This window comes from Macrobrachium rosenbergii, chromosome 17, assembly GCF_040412425.1.
Source record: "Macrobrachium rosenbergii isolate ZJJX-2024 chromosome 17, ASM4041242v1, whole genome shotgun sequence".
NCBI lineage: Eukaryota > Metazoa > Arthropoda > Malacostraca > Decapoda > Palaemonidae > Macrobrachium > Macrobrachium rosenbergii.
In genome coordinates this window covers 12173770-12183769 of record NC_089757.1, presented here as the reverse complement: position 1 = coordinate 12183769, position 10000 = coordinate 12173770, and positions in this window count along the sequence as shown.

The following is a 10000-nucleotide window of genomic DNA, read 5'->3' as shown; positions in this document are numbered from 1 at the left end:
TTGAAGATTTTCTCTCTCTCTCTCTCTCTCTCTCTCTCTCTCTCTCTCTTGTTCATCTTACATAAGAGCTAATTACAGAAAAGGTTTCCAGATCTTTAAATGATTTGGTATGAGACAGTAAAAGCCGGTTTTTATCATTTGACGATTATCTCTCTCTCTCTCTCTCTCTCTCTCTCTCTCTCTCTCTCTCTCTCTCTCTCTCTCTCTAATTTTATATAAAACGTAATTAGTAAGGAGGCTTCGGAGAATGGCTTTCGACGGAATGATTACAAAGCATCCAAGATGGCAGCTCCAAAGATACCAGCAAAACAATTTTGTTCCAAAGCTCTGTCGAGTTCCCAATGTCTTTCGTCTTAAACGTTAGCCTAACTGACATCGCTATGTAAAGTTACCATTTACTGCATTTTACATGAGAATATTGCTGACCAAGATTTTTTAGGGAAGTCTGAACAGCTATTGCGTCACTGTAGTTATTATGTCAAAGAGAAAAGACACTGAATCAGTATTTTAGACTTAAAATTATCTCAGCATTTAAAGCAGACTAATAAACACGTTGAATTGTCGTATGAAATGTAATAATAATAATAATAATAATAATAATAATAACCTAATAAGGAAAATAATATCAACAAATCACCTGAAATAAAAATACCAAAAGCCGTGTCCTGTGTTTGGTGTATGTTGTGGCATTTTTAGCGAATAAGGAGTCTTCTGCGTGGGATTTGGTCAGCCTCAAGAATATTTTGGTTTATGAGTCAGGGTGAAAGACTGCCGAGGACAGTAGCATCATCTGCTGTTTTTGCATAATTATTCTCTTGCACAAAGAAAAAAAATTACATATATATACATGTATATATATATATATATATATTAATGGCCACTTTTGACTAGATATACATGTGTTTGTATTAACAACAATGGTCTCTTAACATCTCGAATTCCTTAAACTGTGGATGCTCTTATCACTATGAGCCGTGTACCCAAATGATGAGATATGAAGAAAAGTGATTTAGCTTAATCATGCCGTAACCTCTTAGTGCGTGCATGGATTCGAATCCTACGACGAGAATCACAGTTTACTCAGCATTATTCAAGAATAATAGTGGTGAGCATCTCCATAATGTTTTAGGAAACGCCAAGTGTTAAAGTCTTTGAGGTTATTACACAAACACATATGCACGCATATATATATATATATATATATATATATATATATATATATATATATATATATGTGTGTGTGTGTGTGTGTGTGTATGTATTGTGTGTGTGTAAATTTAGGTGTAACCCATTAAACTTTGTGGATTTTACTTATGTTTTAGATACAGAAATATATATGAAGATGACGTTCCAAACATACACGTTTTCATTTTTAAATACAGTTTGTTAATAATTAAAATGGATAATAACATTAATACTATAAAGCAAAATTATTTTTGCACTATATACACAATATAAGTAAATTAATTAGAATTCCATGGGTAAAATAACACCTCCTGACTCAAGTCTGGACGGTGTTTGTTAATCAGCACGGATTCAACACCTTGTCAGCGCTAATTATTGGTCTTATGGTTCTAATACCTTGAGGAAAGGGTTCCCTTGTAGACGGCAATACGTGCTAATTGGTAACTAAGTCAGGTAAAACTAAAAATACCGCGGGTTCGAAAGCTGGCGGCAATGTTTCCTTATCAATGGGGAAACTTTAAGCTGTACATGTTGAAATATGCAATTTTAATCTTTACTTTTATGAAATATTTCAAAAGCAATTTCTTTATTCCTGACTGAAAAGAGCTACTTACACAATCCTTTAAAAACTGAAATTTTACCCTTAAATCTTACTGTTCCGGTCCGCAAATCTTTCGCTTTGGCTCCTTTATATGTTTTAAGAACCTTCTTCATCTGCCGTAGAAGACATATTCAGGAAAACCGTTGTTAGTGGAAAAGTTCTTCAGGAATATCATTTCATCGTGAAAACTTTCATATCCTGATGTCAGTCTGTGAGCTCTGATGCAGAATACATTATTAAATGTGCTGTATTTAAAAATCTTAAAGCACTCAGAGAGTTCACTTCTAATCCCGAGAAGGTATCCTCCCTGTAAATACTCGTGGATATATTTATTTTGATGGTGTGCGACGAAATCTGTCTAAAAAAGAAAATTTATATTCGCCCTCTGCTTTCTTAGTCAAGTTGGATGTTCGTTGTCAATGTATTTCAAGAAACCAACAGCATGAGTTCGATCTTTAGTGAGAGTTTTGTCCAGGGTACCATCTGCAATATATAAGCTTCAAATCGACAGGTTAAGAGTTAATCCACTTATTTTCTTTAAAACGTAAAAATATGTTTGCTAACGTTCCAGATAAAGGAGAATCCATGGGTAAAACTTAAAAGTGCAATTAATTCCTAGCTGTATAAATTTCTTGAAGTCATTTCTGTTCATGCATCTGAAGTCCTTCTGTCAATGCCACTTATTAGAGAGGTCAGCACGTGAATGGTTTCAGCTGGAGGAGCATGAGCGTATTACGACGCAATGTCTTAGGACCCTATTATGAAAGATTCACTATCCAATTATAAATTCTTTATGTCCTGAAAAATTTCGCATGGTTCATTACCGTATACACTCTTTTTTTGCACATTTGTCGATGCACGGAATCGGAAATTTGACTAATTAGTGACACCGCGTCTTAAACGAAGACTGCACTGGTCTGAGAGGGGTATTTGGTTTGTGTACCTGTACTGATTATGCTTATCGTCTAAAACTAAACACAGTCCAGACTTGAATTAGTGAATTAGGACGAGTCTGGTTTTCTTCTAAAACTTCAACCTGTTTCTTTGAATATATTGCAAATAATCGATTTTATTTTGATCTTTAATATCATCATCCATTTTCTTATCAATAGGCTATGTCTGCCTTTGGTGAACTAATATGAGAATAATGTTGATAATTATGACCATACGTACATCCATACATACATACATACATACAAATATATATCTATATATACATGTGTGTGTATTTGTGTGTGTTAGTGTGTGCGTGTATGCACGTGTGTGAGTACGAGTGGGTGTGATTGTGTACGTTCGTCTGCCCGCACCTCTCTTAGTCTGTCTCCAACATATGTGATACGCAGCATATTCTTTCTTAATTAAACAAATCGAAATTGTCTTCCTTTTATTACATCACCATCTGTGTCCTATTCACGCTCCCCTTCATCGCCCTCAAACTGTTGCCTTTTTATTCTTTTTCAATACAAGACCAACCAGACGAATAAGTAAACAAACATATCTTTCATCATAATCACGTAACCGAGTACAAGAATAACCGTGCCCTAATCCGAACAGCTGGCCCAGAGTTAAATCCCACGAAATCTGCCTTTCTTATTCTGCCAAGAAAAAGGCGAGTGACGAACAGCAGAGCTTAGTGTTTCATCTCGTTAGTATTACTTAATCTGTCGGTTTTTGGGGGCCTTATTGTGACCCGCTGTCGACTGCACCAAGACAAGTAAGAAGGTTTGGCACAACCTGAATAATGACAGATTTTTCAGTCCCTTCTTTCTCCGTTTACACCGACCCCTAAGGTGTTCTATAAACCTAAACAACCGCAGACGATTTTTTTTCCCCTTTTACTTTTGGGCCTTATTGCGACCCGTTGTCGCTTACATCAAGACGCTAAGGTTTGTCCCAAACCTGAATAACGACAGATTTTTTTCAGTCCCGGTCATAAATTAATTATGTAAAATTAAACTGATAAGACTCTTAAAGGGGGCACTTTGAAGTAAGAAACGAATGGAGGGCCTTTGTGCCAAGTTCAATAGTTTACATGAAAAATATATTGTAATCTATAAACACAAAATTAAAATTTAAACACCAGTTCTTTTGTGCCTAATTGCTTCAAGTTTGGTTATTACAAAGATCAAAAACTTTAACTCGTTCCTTATTTTCTTGTTTACTTCAGGCCTAAGCTAGATAAGGTCTCTAAGTTAAAAGTCCCACTAAAAGCAACCCGTTAAAAATGTAAGGCTAACTGAAATTATCCATAAACAAATCAGATGCAAAGTTAATGTTGTTGGAACTTGCAAACTGAACTTTCAGGAAGTAACGTATCATTTTGAAAGAATTATTTGTAAATATTTTTGAATGAACTGGCAAATATAAATAAAGTATTGTGGGGGTGATGCGAGAACACCACAGGCGAGTGTAATGTTAAAACAGCCTGTCCAAAAAAAAAAAACACCCAAAAGTGTTCTGTTGGGAACTTTCTTCTTCCCTTCTGTAGGGGACACAGACGAGGCGACGAAACCAGATAAAATAGAAAGCCTTGCTGTACGAGAGAGAGAGAGAGAGAGAGAGAGAGAGAGAGAGAGAGAGAGAGAGAGAGAGAGAGAGAGAGAGAGAGAGAGTAATATGATTTGCATTTTTGATGTCAGTAACCTTGTTTCTCATTATTCAACATTCTCCAGGCCCTCGTCTTATTCATCTTTATGCATTTATTCATTTATTCTTTTCCGCGTAAATCACGTGTGACAAGATCAGTGAGGTGTTCTCTCGCTCTCCCCTAATAGGAATTAAACGCCATGTGGCAGGTTACTTACCGATTTCATCTTTTTTTTTATCCTTGTCTCTATCTCTCTCTATTCTTTAAGCAATTACCAGTGAATGGCCATCACAAGCACAAACACACAAACACGTACATACATACATACACACACACACACACGCATATATGCATATATATTTTGTATGTGTGTGTGTTTATTTATATATTCAGATACAGACATATATATACATATTTATATATATAGATAGATAATAGATAGATAGATATGCAGATAGATATATGGATAGATAGATAGATAAATATATATCACACATTGCCACAGATGAAAAATATGAGATGAGGTGGTCCTGACCGGTTTCGACTTTATTTCCAAGCCACTGACGAAAGGCTGATACATAGCATTAGAAGTCACAAATATATATATATCATAAATATATATATATATATATATATATATATATATATATATATATATATATATATATATATATATATACTACAGAGACTGTACAGACAAACATATGCAACCGTTTGAGACTACAGATCCACCCACAGGCAGGTGTCAAGGTAGGAGTTGGCCTTCAAAACTCATTTGGCTAAAAATCACAAATTAACCTCAAAGGACAATACCTGTGGTAATGTGTGATAAATGATGCACGTGCTAAAGTGATTATAATCATATATACATATATATATATATATATATATATATATATATATATATATATATATATGTATATATATATATATATATATATATATATATATATATATATGTGTATGTGTGTGTGTGTGTGTGTGTATGTGTTTGTCTTAACCCTAAGCGGGTTCCTTATAAATTCAAAGATAGCGCCTAAGCATAAGAGTTCTTTTGGTGATTTATTAGTATGCAAACTGAAGATGTAATCTCCGGGTCTTGCCTCTGTTCCAGGAAGAGAATGTTAACAGTGGGAATTTTCTCTTATCCGTGAAGTCAGTCACAGAACAGGCTATACAAACAAGTGAAAATCTTGCATTGATGAGGATTTTCAAATCAAAGCGCAAAACCTCTCTCCATGTTTTCGAGTTCCCAGCTATCAAACAACAGGTTTCCATATGGAACCTTCAGTTTCTTCTGCTCTTCTCTTTGGAACTAAGAGTATTCCGTTTCTTTTTTTCTTCGTGTGGTGTTCATGGTCACTAAGTATCCATACTTTGGGCCGTTAGGTTGGTTGCAGCCTTATGTTTCTGTTGTGAGTTAATATATATAATCTAGTTTCATGTTACTGTGTTCTACTGAGAAATTCTTATCGATTTTAATTGCCGCAATGTGTGTATTTAGGCCCTGACGATGTAGACATGATTCGAAAAGTTGACCATAAATAAACGGTTTGTATTAATCATTCGACTTTCCGAAATTCAACATTTTTCTCGATTATATATATATATGTGTATATATACAGATATATATTTATATTCATATATATGTATTCATGTATGTATATATATTCTATGTATTTATATATGTATATATATTCATATATATATATACCGTACACACATATATATATATTCATATATATGCCGTTACACATATATTTACACACACACACACATATATATACTGTATATATATGTATACTAAAATTTCATATTCATGATAAACCCTATTTTTTTATTGTTTTTGTAGAAAGCAAAAGTTGTAAATAATATCGTCGATGTATGTGTGAGAGAGAGAGAGAGAGAGAGAGAGAGAGAGAGAGAGAGAGAGAGAGAGAGAGAGAGAGAGAAACTACCGTCTTCCTTAGACAAGGTCCCTCAGAAATCCAATCTGACTGTTGGCGAGTCGGCTGAAAATTGTAACGGACGAGACTTGAAAAGAGAAGGAACCTTTGGTGTTCTACCAGCGGTTCCTTAATAGTCATTTTGAGGACATCAGGGAAGGAATATATCTCAGAGGAATATTTTCTGTACGGAGGTAATATATACTGGAAGGATGTTTTCAGAAAATTATATATCTTGGACGGTCATCCTTCCAAGAAATATATTTTAGAAAAATATTTTCTGTACAATGATAATATATCCTGGAAGGCTTTTTCTGGAGTGATATAATCTTGGACGAATATTTTATGCAAGAAATACATTGTTCCAGTATATTCCATAAAACATATACAATCTTGAAAAAATATTTGCGAGAACGATTTCATCTCGGAAGAAATAAAAAGCAACAGAAAACCACACGACGTCTTTATGACAATTATATTACCCGGAGTTCCCTGGAATCGTTAAATTCCAAGTTTCGTTTATTTTCTCCCACATTCTGAAATATTTCAGCATGAAATATGAAGGAAGGGGAAAGAACGGGAATATGACAGAAGGGGAGTTGGAAAAAAGTGGTGGGGAAGGAAAAGGGCGGAGAAAAAGGGGAAGAGGCATAAACTAGACGAGGACAATCGAGAAAAGTTTTACCTAAAATTTAAAGGACTTCCTCGGTTTCCTACAATAGCTTTCATGGCTGATTTGTACAAAATCAATAAAATCACGTCTCGGTTGGAATTTTCCACTTATCATGAGAATACGGGTATTTTAATTTGTCTGTGAGAGAGAGAGAGAGAGAGAGAGAGAGAGAGAGAGAGAGAGAGAGAGAGAGAGAGAGAGAGAGAGAGATTCCCATTTTTACAATGGTAATATCGGAATGTCGCTCATTTTATTCAAGAAGTTCAGCTGTTAAAACCAAAATTTTTCTCAAAAGAAGAAGAAGAAGAAGAAGAAGAAGAAGAAGAAGAAGAAAAAAGAAGTAGTTTTATACAGCTTTGACATCTAGGGGCCAAAGTTTTATTCTGTAAACCTAATGAAAACGAACCACCCCTCGAAAAACCACTTTAAGATAAATAAAACAAATGATGCCATCTTAACGGAACAAACTTCCTTCGGCGACTCTCTCGACAACATTAAAGAAGATTACAGAGCTCATAAAGTCACGCACCAATCTCCTCCGGTGTTAAATTGGCCGCCATTTCGTGACCTCCCTTTCTTCGCCCCCCCCCCCACAACAACCCATATTCCCTCTCCCCTCCACCAACAGTGTCCCCATCCCCATCCCCGACTTTGGAAACGTCCGTGTTGATTGGGTTGCCGTAAATTTCAGCAGACACCCTGCTAATTGGTCAACCATAAACTTGAAAAACGAACGTCTACTGTGATTAGCTCAGGCAATTTGAGGTGTTAAAGCACTTACTAATGGCCACAAGGGACACAACTCTTGCTGAACTTCGGAGACTTCTCCAGTCAACTGGAAGCTTTTCTTTTGTTTAGTATCACCCAATATTTAACAGTAGAGCTCAATGAGACGGGAAACCCAGTGCCTTATCTAGCCCAGATCCGGAAAAACGACGGGGGCTTTATCCCGAAATACTGGCTGAGAATCGAAAGGGTTACAATGAACTTGTAATTTTTCAGGGGAAAGTGTGTATATATATATATATATATATATATATATATATATATATATATATATATATATATATATATATATATATGTGTCTGTGTGTGTGTAATTCTAATAGCCACAATGCCCTCTTAACTTCTCGTCTTCGCGCTTTTTTGGATATGCTTGTAACTACGAAGCCGTGACATCCAAACACAAGAAATTGAAGAGACTTGTGATTTGCCGGTCGTCACGGAGACAACCAGGTCACCTTAACCACAAGGACCGGTCACAAGTTGCTTCAACGTGACCACGGAAGGTCACGGCTTCGTAGTTACAAGCATATCCAAAAAGCGCGAAGAATTCGAGAAGTTAAGAGGGCATTGTGGCTATTAGAATTACATATGTGTCTGGTAAAAGTGACCAGTAGACTCTACATATATATATATATATATATATATATATATATATATATATATATATATATATATATATATATATATATATATATATATATATATATACACACACACACACTCTCTCAGCTGTCTTTCCTTAACAATGGGGAGATCCAGAGAAAAATACAACATGACAGGTGCTGCCACATTCATAATTTAACTGCTGACGCCTCATTCACCAACACTGATGGCTCATCACAATGGCGCTGAACCCTTCTATAAACACTGCTCCATTCACTGCTATCTGCTGTAGAACTCACTCTGGCACTTCCTGGATATTAAGGCATTCCTATCCAATACCACTTTCACGATCTTTCTATGTCTTTCTCTCCTCCTCCTTCCTACCTTTCCGGATAATGTGTATACTTCACAGTGCTATTTTCATTCTCCTCTCTTCCCATATGACCAGTCTATCTTAATAGACTGTGTTCCTTCTTCCCACCTACGCTAAATTTTTTCTTTTCTAATTTTTACATATCTGCAATCTTCTCGCCCTTTCAATTTTTCTTACACCTATACTATACAATTTATTCATCTTAAACTTCAACTTTTATTCTTCCATTCACATTCAACAGCAACGCTTCACATCCAAAACGCATAGTGCATGCATGCTGTACGTATTATGCATACACATGCGCAACACACACACACACACACACACACACACACACACATATATATATATATATACATATATATACTATATATATATATATATATATATATATATATATATATATATAAATAAATATATATATAATATAATTTATATATATACCGGGTGCTTGGAAATTAGAGGCCCGCCCCCCTCCACAGAACAAATGGAAAGTTATGAAGTTTTCTGCTGTAGCCTATCTCCAAGTACATTATTTTAAGTTTCTATTAAGCTATTTTTCATTTTACATTTCTTGTATTTTCAGACTGAGTGACGGAGTTAGATACAGACATGGCTAACGACTCGGAGGAAATCAGATGGATTGACCGAATCCGGGCTATAACCTTCAGAGGCCAGGGATGCTGGCGCATCCTTCATTGAACGTTCCTGGATAGCTAAATACATTAAAAGAGATGAATCCCCTGTGAAAAGAAACTGGAACAAAAATCCGTATGACTGTCATCACGAAAAGAGTGAGAATCTTGGAAGGCCTGAAGTCCTTTCTCAGGAGTCAAAAGACATCATAGCTGAGGCAGTGGGTAGACCAAGAAAGTCTTTACGTAAATTGGCACTTGAACTAGAAACAAAAAGGGGAAAGAAGAGAAGTTATAGTGCTGTATATCGACAGTTGAAAAAATCTGGTATCAAGCCATTTCATGTTGTCAGCAAGCCCAACACCACTCAGCAACAGAGAGAAGACCGTGCATGGTTTTGTGGTTCATTTCTTAAAGACTGGGATGAAACTGACTTTCTCCATGTTGCTGCACCAGATGAATTCTTCATTTACACAGTCAGGAAGCCAAATCACAAAAATGACATCATCTGGGCTGCAAAGTTGGATGATATCAGCAATGACGTGCACTATCGCCAAGTTGTGAAATTTCCTGGATGTTTGGGAATTTTTCTCCGTTTCACATCCACGCGG